Consider the following 11,473-nt stretch of genomic DNA (forward strand, 5'->3'; position numbering starts at 1 on the left):
AGAGGCAATCTACTTTGGTTGCTATTCAACAGTTGATACTAAATTAATCTTCCCGTGTTTTATTTCGTGTTTGGGAACTCGAAGAAGAAAAACAAACAAAAGGGAGAAATTCGTTTTACTACTCCTACATCAGGTCAGTTCACGATTTCACGGATTCCCGGAGATTGAACCGTCGGATCGTCGCGATTTTTGGACAGGAGCTTCTAGACATATTCTTCCACGTTTCCACCGAAGGGATTGTCGTTCGTAGGTCTGGAAGGTCTATTTCGGATAGGGGCAGATTGGTAGACAGTTTCTATCTCTTTTGAAGTTGTGGGCACTTCGTTTGCAACGGTAGATAGAACTTCTAAAAGGTATTTCTTCTTATCCCTCTTTATATGAAATAATGGTTAACGGATCTTGTGGTTTATGGAAATAGGTTAAAATTTTTATATTTCCGCTGCTATACCTTAGCCTAATTTCCAACAAAAGCTGCTCAGCACTGACCGAAGACAGAAGATACAATAATCTGATTGGCCAACGGCACTGAGCGTGTACTGAGTGACCTCGACATCAAGCCGTTTCCCTCCAACGGTTATTTCGAAATTTGAAATAACCGATACCTCAAGTGTCACTATAAATAGGCCTTTCAGTTGCTTCATTCGATGCAGATCTTCAACAAGCCATTACGCTGACCAAATTTCTACTCGAAGAATCTGTGTGAAAAAGCAAAGCAAATACTTACACAAATTTCCATATTACTGTGTAAAAGTCTAGAGTGATTATCCAATCATCTAAAGTGTCTTAGCAATTGTTGTTTAAGACAAACTTATTATCATTTCTAGAATTAGAAAGGAGAGGCTGAGTACTCGGTTATAGTACTCAGCAATAGAATAGGAGTGAGTAGAGGTATATAGGAAGGTACTCTTGTTATACTCAGCTTCTTGTTGTAAAAGGTTTGATGCTCTACCGTTAAAGAGCTCAGTAGAGAATTCGAAAGCTCGGAACGTGTTCCGGGGACAGGACGTAGGCGTAGAGGCCGAACCTGGATAAATCTTCTGAGTAACATCGTTCTAACCTTAAACTCCTTTAATATATATATTGCTTGCTTAAACAAAATCGACCAAGTAAAGAGGTCACGTTGAGTTGTGTGCATTGAGTATCTGAGTTTAGGAATAGACTCAAGTGCTATCTCCTAACTCAAAGAAAGAAGCTGACTTAGTCACCAGTTGACTAAGCTAGTGTCTTACTTCACTCAGCGCGCTGTGTAATTCTCTTTCAAAGAAAAAGAAGTCAGCCTCAACGTACTAAAATTTTAAATAGTTCATATCCCCCCCTTGGAACTAACTTGTTACGTATAAGGGACCAACAAGTGGTATCAAAGCCTAAAAGCTCATTGTGAAAGGTTTAACTACCTTTAGCTGATCCCCACTATGGATGAAAATAGCACTCGGTTTCTCCCAGGAAACCAGACAACTCAGATCTTACCTGAGGGGCTGTCCATTACTCGGCCTCCCCTATTCTTCGGGTCTAACTACACCTTCTGGAAGAATAGGATGAAAAACTTTATTCAGGCAACAAATATGAGTGCATGGCTTTCAATAGTCCAAGGCCCATTGTTAAGCCCAAAATATACCTAAAATATCATTAATATTTACATCAGTTTTGCTTCGAATTCGTGCTATTTATACCTGTTTAGAATACTTTTACTTTCGAATATGTTTCTTTCTTGCAAGGTACGTAAATATTTGGTAAAATCCAAATAGGAACGAAAAGAGGTCAAAAACGAAGGAAAAACCCTAAGTTAGGAGCCAAAAGACGAAGAAATCAGCACACCGATATAAGGAAGACAAGAACAAAGTCAGAAACAGAAGAAAAATTCATATTCTCGGTTGAGAATCCAAATTCTTGGTAGAGAATTTTGGGGCCGCGATCGAGAATCCCAAATTCTCGGTCGCGACACGCGTCGACCAGCAGCTTCTCCCTTTCGTCTGAAGGCTGGAAAATCACTTTCCCATTCTCGGCCGAGAATTGCCATTCTTGGTAAGATCAGAAATTCTGCCAAGCACAATAAACACATGTTAAATTCCAAGAAACGCGTTCGTTCGGGTGGATAAGAACGTCCCTTCACAACGGACACGACTCTCCACAACGGACACGACTCTTCAACATCTATAAATAAAGAGTTGATTGAGAGTTGAAACATGAATAATGAGAGAGTTAGAAGAGAAGATTAGTGCATAGTTTATGCAAAAACTCTGACTCAGAAATGAGTCAGAGATTAGAGTTCATTTCTGTTCATCTGGTTCATCTCGGTACTTTTTCAGCATTGGTACGAGATTAGTTAGGTACCCTGGTTGGATATCACCAATACAAAGGACCAACTTTTTGGCTATTTGGACCCTTTCATGCCCTGCTGTTATGAGTAGGGGTTGTGAAATGGAAATTGGAATAAAATCTACTATGATGTACACACATTGTTTATTCAATAATAACAAACACAGTAGCGTTTAGACATTGTTCCAATTTAGTTTTCATTTTGGTAGTAAACCGACCAAGTCTCTATTACGAAGATTCAACGAGAAGATTGAGTAGAGGATCCGTCCCTGAGCCTGACAAACTCTAACGAAACCCAAGGAAAGGATTGACAACCCGTTCACTTGCAAGTCGTCGAATGTTTCCATGCTCCATGTTCTCTGTAAACTTGTATCAATTTATATTTCATCTAATAAAGTCCATTCTATTTGATAGATTTTTATGCAGCACTTTGGTAAAGGATCCGAAGTGGATGCTGGTGTTTTCATTAAAACGTATTTAATTCAAAATCTTTACAAGGAAACTTTGTTGAACACTTAGGCAAATTATTATCTCGAAAGAGTTTTAATTTGATTAAGGGCAATTATCCCGAATAGGGTTTTGTCATGTTCAAAGCCTAATAATTAGAGGTTCCGTCATTTATTTCATCTTTATAATTCATACAAAGTTTAAAGTTGTTTTCTTTGCTTAATGCAAACAAATACATTTGTTTACTTTTCTAAAAAGTACTAAACGTTCCTATCTTGCAAATTCATTCTTAAATCAGAATATTTTCTAACATCTTCATACTCTAATCTAATTCTCATTCTAGCAATTTCAAAACCAAAACCGATTAAACGATTTTCCATATTATAAACCTTAAAAGTAAATTTAACCGATTATAAATAAGTTTTGTTTGAAAAACGTTCCCTGTGGGATCGATATCTTTTATTACTACAAGCATATACCGTGCATTTGCGGAAATCGCTCAACAAGATATCATTAATATTTACATCAGTTTTGCTTTGAATGCGTGCTATTTATACCTGTTTAGAATACTTTTACTTTCTAATATGTTTCTTTCTTGCAAGGTACGTAAATATTTGGTAAAATCCAAATAGGAACGAAAAGAGGTAAAAAACGAAGGAAAAACTCTAAGTTAGGAGCCAAAAGACGAAGAAATCAGCACACCGATATAAGGAAGACGAGAACAAAGTCAGAAACGGAAGAAAAATTTATATTCTCGGTTGAGAATCCAAATTCTTGGTAACTTCAGCAAAAGATAAAAAAAATTTCAGAGAAAATTTCTCTCTAAAAATGACTTGCCGCGACCGAGAATCACCATTCACGGTCGCGACACGGCTATGTATCAGATATATATTCTTTCTTTTCTTCTTAAGTTCATGCACCATTGCTGAAAGTTTTGAAAAATTAAGTTTCTTCATGTTTAAATGGTGTGAATTTGCACCTTTTCGCCACCAACAAACATATTGATTTGTCCTGTTTGATTATAAAATAATTAGAGGGGATCAAAACTCTTTTACTTCCCATTTCTTTTCATCTCTATCAGACCATTCTGATTTCTTCTCAATTATTTCAAACCTTTTCAAAAAAAAAGTTACAGACATATTTTTTTTTCTTTTCTTTTTATTCACCAAACATGATGTAGGAATGTATAGCTTCTGAGTTTGGAAAACCATATCCTATTTCTAATCAGGATGAAGAAATGTATATGTTAGGAGACACATTTCAAGGCAACACCATTCATTCCTCAAAAATCTTAATAGAGAGATTAATTGCCGCTTCATGTTCCATGGAAAGAAAAATCCAAACACATTATTTCGGTTCCATGGACTGATAAAAAACCATTCCCTATCCTTGACTATGAATTCCTGATGGATTTGTCCAGATAATTTTCCGAGTTGGCCCACGATTTCTTTCTGCGGAAGAAAGACAGATCTTCGTGCAAGCGAATATTTCTCGTTATCAGGCTATGTGAATTCCAATTCAACGGGATGAGCAATTAGTTTACTTTGTTTTGTTCTGTTTACTTTTACTTTCTGTGTGTATAGTTTGTACATAGGTTTGTTTTCATTTTTATCTATGTATGTTCTTTGTGTTATTATGTACATGTGTTTTTCATTTTTAATAAAAATCGAGTTTGATTCTTTGATTAAATATACGTTAACCATACAAGTTATACGAATCTAAGTTTTAACATGAATCTGTAATTATTTTTAATGAATCTGTATTCATTTCAGAACTAATTCTGAATATCTGACTTTTCATATATATTACATACTAATACGGTATAATCATTAATAACTACTGAACAAGTTCATGAATATTCATTTTATATGATAATTCTAAGTTTTGTTCTGTACATATGTTTTTTCAATTTTGATAACATCTCAACTTTGATTCTTTGGTAATGATAACTCTGCATGTTATTAGAATGAATCTATATATATGTTCATATAGATTAGTATAACCTTCACCATAAATGTGTATATGAAGTTAAAATGAATCTGTCTATCATTTCATTAATCTCAAGCATTCAGATTTACCTAAACGTTCCTTGTTCATTTATGTTCTTGTTCATTTGTGACTAAGTGATTAATAATTTGATTTGTTTAATTTTCATTTGTTTGTTTTTGTATATAGGATCGTTTTTAATTTTTCTAGTACATATGTTCTTGTTCATTTATGTACACATGTGTTATGCAATAAAACTTCATTTCATTTTCATGCTTTTTCATTCGGATTTATGTCTGTTCAGATTTTTACACTTTTAGCACCTAGATCTTTATGAATCACTTTAATGCTACTAAGTTATAATCATTATTAACTATTAAACATGATAATAATATTTATTTTCATGCAATCATTGAGTTTAATTTTAATTATGAAATTATGAACTTTTATCATGTTGATTGTTTCATATATCAGTATGAACTTATCAAAATAAAGCCTATAAATTTTTCATATGAATATGTATCAGCTAGAATACAGTTAATGTTTCATTATTTGACTGCTAATTTAATTTGAATAAGTTTCATGTTTAAGTTTTAAGCATGAATAAATACCTACATAAACTTAAAACGATCTGTAGGGGGGTTTGAGTCCGATTTTTGACAAAAATTAAGCTTTTCCTATTCCTACACTAACTCCTAAACACCTAAATTCATACCTATATATCCCTATCACAAACCTTACATCACCTCCTATTTTTTCCAATTACACAATCCAAATTCTTTCCAGTACAATTAATTCCACACCATATCACCTTTACTTTTACCAAATTTTTACCTACCCAAAATACATCTTTCCCAAACCCCACCTCCATAACCTAACCCTTTTTCCACACCATGCCTAAACATAAGAAGGTTACTCATCAGGTTTCCTCTATCTCCATTCAACATTATTTCCGATGGGAACGGGTAGTGGTACAAGCACTTTTATGGGCATAACGCATAGAGCGACAGACATTATTGACTTTTTGGTTACTCTTTCCCATGCTAAAAAGGAATGCGCGGATTATATTTAGGGCTTTAGGCTAATTTAATGAAGATGGGGATGACGAGATGAGTATTTGGTTTGGATATCATACAAAAAAATTTATTGTTAAGCCCTCAATTTTCAAACTAATCCGGTTTGGACATATTTTGCCTAGATTAGATAAATTTATTGGATCAGGATTCGCCGTCCGGCTTTGTTTGTTACTTTTGGATTCCATCTTCACGGATTTCGTCGTAGGGGTGCCGATATGCATGAGGGTACGGAAGAGGAGCATGTTGAAACACAAGTACAAGAGCTTGTTGAAGAAGCCCACTGTTCATGATCAAGTTCATTTGCACCAAATTTTGAACCAAATGCATGCACACAACCGTTAAAAGGTTTATGCTTCGATGATATTATGAAGAACAATCAAGAGATGAGTTCACGCTTCAACGCGGTGGATGCCTATATACATACTTTCCGGAGCGATCATACGTCAACCCATTGCAGGTTGTTATCATTTTTTTTCCGTCATCAAAACGTTATGACCACACCGTCTCCACCGGGTTCCCTTCACAAGAATAGGTTTTATCTTATCTTTTCTCAACTCATTTATTCTTTTCTGTTATTTTTTTGATTAAGTTTGGTACAATTTCAAATTCTATTTATGTTGGATAAATCCATTTCATATTTATCTATTTTCTTTTCGTATGATTTATTTCGTACCATTTTTCGTGTTTTATCCATTTTTGCACCAATGAGGACATGGTCCAATTTAAGTGTGGGAGGAGATATTACATATATCATTTTATTTTTAGTACGAATAAATGCAACGAGTAATTTTTAAGCAACATTTATAAATGCAACACTTATTTTATGCAAATGCAACATATTTCTCTTGCAACATATTTTTCATATGTTCATAAATTAACCATAAGTTAATATGATTATTTTAGGTTATCATTATCGTTAGAAAAAAAATATTTCTATACGTATACGGGTAATATTTTTATTATTTTTCACAAATCTCCGATACGATTTTAAGTAAAATTGTCTCGAATGAATGTATTTTAAGTAATAAATTCTTTATTTTAAATCTCTATATTATATCATGAAATTCATGATACAATAAATCTTATTTTAAATTTTCAATTAGGTTTATAGGCATTAAATTGAACTAACAAATTTTAGCTCGGTTTGATTTCGTCTTACATTAACACCAATTGAAGTTTTTAAGGAAACTTTCTCCATAATACATGTTGAATTTTAAGTCAATATAGGATGAATGTGCTATCTTTCTTTTTCCCAAATTACAATTTCAATTTTATATTTCATATTAATTAATCAATTAGTTGAATTCTTAACTTTTGGCCACGATTGAGACCAACCTTATCACAAATGAGGTATGAAAGGGAAGAAAATTAAGTACCGTTTACTTTTGGCCACGGTTGCGACCACCCTTATCACAATCGAGGTATGAAAGGAACGTTTAAGCAAAATAAAGTGTGTTTAAGTTTAAAGTAACGATTGCGTCCACCCATGGCATAGTCGGTACCTCTTAAGCAAACACTAAGCAATAACATACGTATAAGTTACGATCAAGACCACCCTTATCTCGAGCGTAACTAAGCAAATAAGATTAACCCAAGTACTTATTCATTTAATATATCTCATATATTAGTTTAGGTTTGGGAAAGAAAATTTTGTGCTTTGAAATGCCTTGAGACGAAAGACTCAAAAAGATGCGTGCTTATATCGTCCCGAATGCTTCAATTCAAAATTGGAAATACAAGACGAGTGATATATCGTATATTATACTAAGTTAGTTTGATGTTTTGCGTATAAATTTTCCATGCGAAGTAAGTCTTTTTGGCTTAACTAATTCAAAAGGTAATACAAAGATATATGTTTTATTTTCAATAACGAGGTTAGTTAAAGAATAAATTCAGTGAAATTTTGCTCGGGACTAGCAAAAGATTAAGTGTGGAGATTTGTTAACCCCAAAATATACCTAAAATATCATTAATATTTACATCAGTTTTGCTTCGAATTCGTGCTATTTATACCTGTTTAGAATACTTTTACTTTCGAATATGTTTCTTTCTTGCAAGGTACGTAAATATTTGGTAAAATCCAAATAGGAACGAAAAGAGGTCAAAAACGAAGGAAAAACCCTAAGTTAGGAGCCAAAAGACGAAGAAATCAGCACACCGATATAAGGAAGACAAGAACAAAGTCAGAAACGGAAGAAAAATTCATATTCTCGGTTGGGAATCCAAATTCTCGGTAGAGAATTTTAGGGCCGCGACCGTGAATCCCAAATTCTCGGTCGCGACACGCGTCGAGCAGCAGCTTCTCCCTTTCGTCTGAAGGCTGAAAAATCACTTCCCCATTCTCGGCCGAGAATTGCCATTCTCGGTAAGATCAGAAATTCTGCCAAGCACAATAAACACATGTTAAATTCCAAGAAACACGTTCGTTCGGGTGGATAAGAACGTCCCTTCACAACGGACACGACTCTCCACAACGGACACGACACTTCATTCACGACTCTTCAACATCTATAAATAAAGAGTTGATTGAGAGTTGAAACATGAATAATGAGAGAGTTAGAAGAGAAGATTAGTGCAGAGATTAGAGTTCATTTATGTTCAAAGCAATATGATGTACACACATTGTTTATTCAATAATAACAAACACAGTAGCGTTTAGATATTGTTCCAATTTAGTTTTCATTTTGGTAGTAGACCGACCAAGTCTCTATTACGAAGATTCAACGAGAAGATTGAGTAGAGGATCCGCCCCTGAGCCTGACAAACTCTAACGAAACCCAAGGAAATGATTGACAACCCGTTCACTTGCAAGTCGTCGAATGTTTCCATGCTCCATGTTCTCTGTAAACTTGTATCAATTTATATTTCATCTAATAAAGTCCATTCTATTCGATAGATTTTTATGCAGCACTTTGGTAAAGGATCCGAAGTGGATGCTGGTGTTTTCATTAAAACGTATTTAATTCAAAATCTTTACAAGGAAACTTTGTTGAACACTTAGGCAAATTATTATCTCGAAAGAGTTTTAATTTGATTAAGGGCAATTATCCCGGATAGGGTTTTGTCATGTTCAAAGCCTAATAATTAGAGGTTCCGTCATTTATTTCATCTTTATAATTCATACAAAGTTTAAAGTTGTTTTCTTTGCTTAATGCAAACAAATACATTTGTTTACTTTTCTAAAAAGTACTAAACGTTCCTGTCTTGCAAATTCATTCTTAAATCAGAATATTTTCTAACATCTTCATAGTCTAATCTAATTCTCATTCTAGCAATTTCAAAACCAAAATCGATTAAACGATTTTCCATATTATAAACCTTAAAAGTAAATTTAACCGATTATAAATAAGTTTTGTTTGAAAAACGTTCCCTGTGGGCTCGATATCTTTTATTACTACAAGCGTATACCATGCACTTGCGGAAATCGCTCAACACCCATTTGTTCCTGTTGAAGTTGTGGCTGGCCAAACAGTTGTCAAAGCTGAGGCCAAATGGACAGAAGATGATCTCAAGAAGCTTCAAAACCACGCTTCGGTTATAAACATGCTGCACTTTGCGCTTGATGCTGCAGAATATAACAAGATTTCAGGTTGTGAGTCAGCACAAGAGATCTGGAAGAAGCTGGAGGTCACCTACGAAGGAACCAACAAAGTGAAGGAGTCCAACGTGAACCAGCAGATGAGACTATACGAGCTGTTCGAAATGAACGATGATGAAGGAATCTCTGACATGAATGTAAGGTTTACAAACATCATCAACGAGCTCAAGAGACTTGGGAAGATCTTCACTGAGGAAGAACAAGTCAAGAAGATTCTTAGGAGTCTTCCTAAAAACTGGCAAGCAAAGAAGACCGCTATTGAGGAAGCTCAAGACTTAACCACCTATAAGTATGATGAACTCATCGGCTCACTGCTGACCCATGAGATCTCGATGAAGAATTTCGAGGTGAAGGAAAAGTCTAAAGACAAGAAGCAAAAGTCTCTTGTCATGAAAGCTGACTCCACTGATGGAAGCTCAACAGACGATGAAGAGATGGCTATGTTTACCAGGAAGATGAAAAGGCTGTTCAAAAAGAATGACAAATATTCTAAGAAGCCTTATAAAAAGTTTGATAAGTACAAAGCTGACTCCAGTGACAGCAAGTACAAGAAGGACAGCTCAAAGCCCATTACATGCTTTGAGTGTCATCAAACTGGACATATCAAGTCAAGCTGTCCCTCGCCGAGGAAAGAAAGAAAGAACGATAAGAAGGCAATGGTGGCAACCTGGAGTGATAGTGATGATTCATCATCATCTGAAGCTGATCCCACTGAGTCAGCAAAGATTTGTTTCATGGCTGACGAACTTGCTGAGCCATGTGTTTCTGAGCATGCTGACCCCTCCATTGCATCTGACGATGAGGAACATTCAACTGAGGTAATATCACTACCCTTGCTCAGAAATGAAATGGTTAATGCCCTGAGTGACCTCTACACACTTGTCAAAAAGTGTAATAAAAAGGTTAGAGCACTCAGCAGGCGATGTGACGAGGTTGAGGAGGTCAAACTGAGTGACCTTCGATATCTTCTTCAGGACAACTCAGATTTGCATAGTAACATTGGAATTATGCAAAAGTTTGTCTCTGAGGTCCAATCAGATTCTAAGAAACTGAGAAAGGATGTCACATCCATTCAGAACCAACTAAAGGTTCCAAACAAAAGAAATATTCCTCTGAATACTCAGTACCGAAGTACTGGTCAGTAGAGATGGAATCCTTAGCGGAATGTCCAGTGTGACTTCTGTGGGAAGAAAGGACACACCACAAAGGTGTGCTGGCACGCTCAGCACTGGGGTGCTGACCAGTCAGTGAGACATCCTAAACGGAAGGTCAGCTGTGACTTCTGTGGAAAGAATGGCCATACTGTCCAAGTATGCCGCCATAAAATAAAACATGATTCTTTACCTGTTGAACCTAACAAGCAAGGACCCAAAAAGAACTGGGTACCTAAAAGTAACTAGTTACATTGCAGGTAAGCCTGAGGTGTGCTGAGAGGTCAAAGATGTGGTATATTGACAGCGCATGCTCGAGGCATATGACTGGTGATGAAACTCAGTTCATCATATTTGAGCGTAAACGAGGAGGAAGCGTAAGTTTTGGAGACAACAAAAAGGGTAAGATAGTAGGGTCAGGAACCATTGGAGGTAATCCTACTATTGAGTCTGTCTCCCTAGTCAGCGGACTCAAATATAACTTACTCAGCGTAGCTCAGCTATGTGACAATGGGAGAAAAGTTATATTTGATGACACTGGATGTAAAATATTCGAGGGTAAAACTAATGAGTTAATTTTAACTGCCCCTCGCATTGATAATGTCTTCATGCTGAACTTAGAGAAAAAGTTTTCAAAAACTGTATGCTTAGTATCAAAGGAAGAAAATTCCTGGCTATGGCACAGGAGACTTGGTCATGTAAGCATGGACCTCCTGGCCAAATTAGCAAGAAAGCAATTGGTTGAGGGACTGCCAGAACTTAAATTTGAAAAAGATCAACTATGCCAAGCTTGCCAAACTGGAAAACAAACCAAACAATCTTTTCATAGCAAAAACATTGTCTCAACTAAGCGTCCATTAGAATTACTACACTTGGATCTCTTCGGTCCAATCCAACCG

This window comes from Euphorbia lathyris, chromosome 7 (assembly GCF_963576675.1).
Source record: "Euphorbia lathyris chromosome 7, ddEupLath1.1, whole genome shotgun sequence".
Lineage (NCBI taxonomy): Eukaryota > Viridiplantae > Streptophyta > Magnoliopsida > Malpighiales > Euphorbiaceae > Euphorbia > Euphorbia lathyris.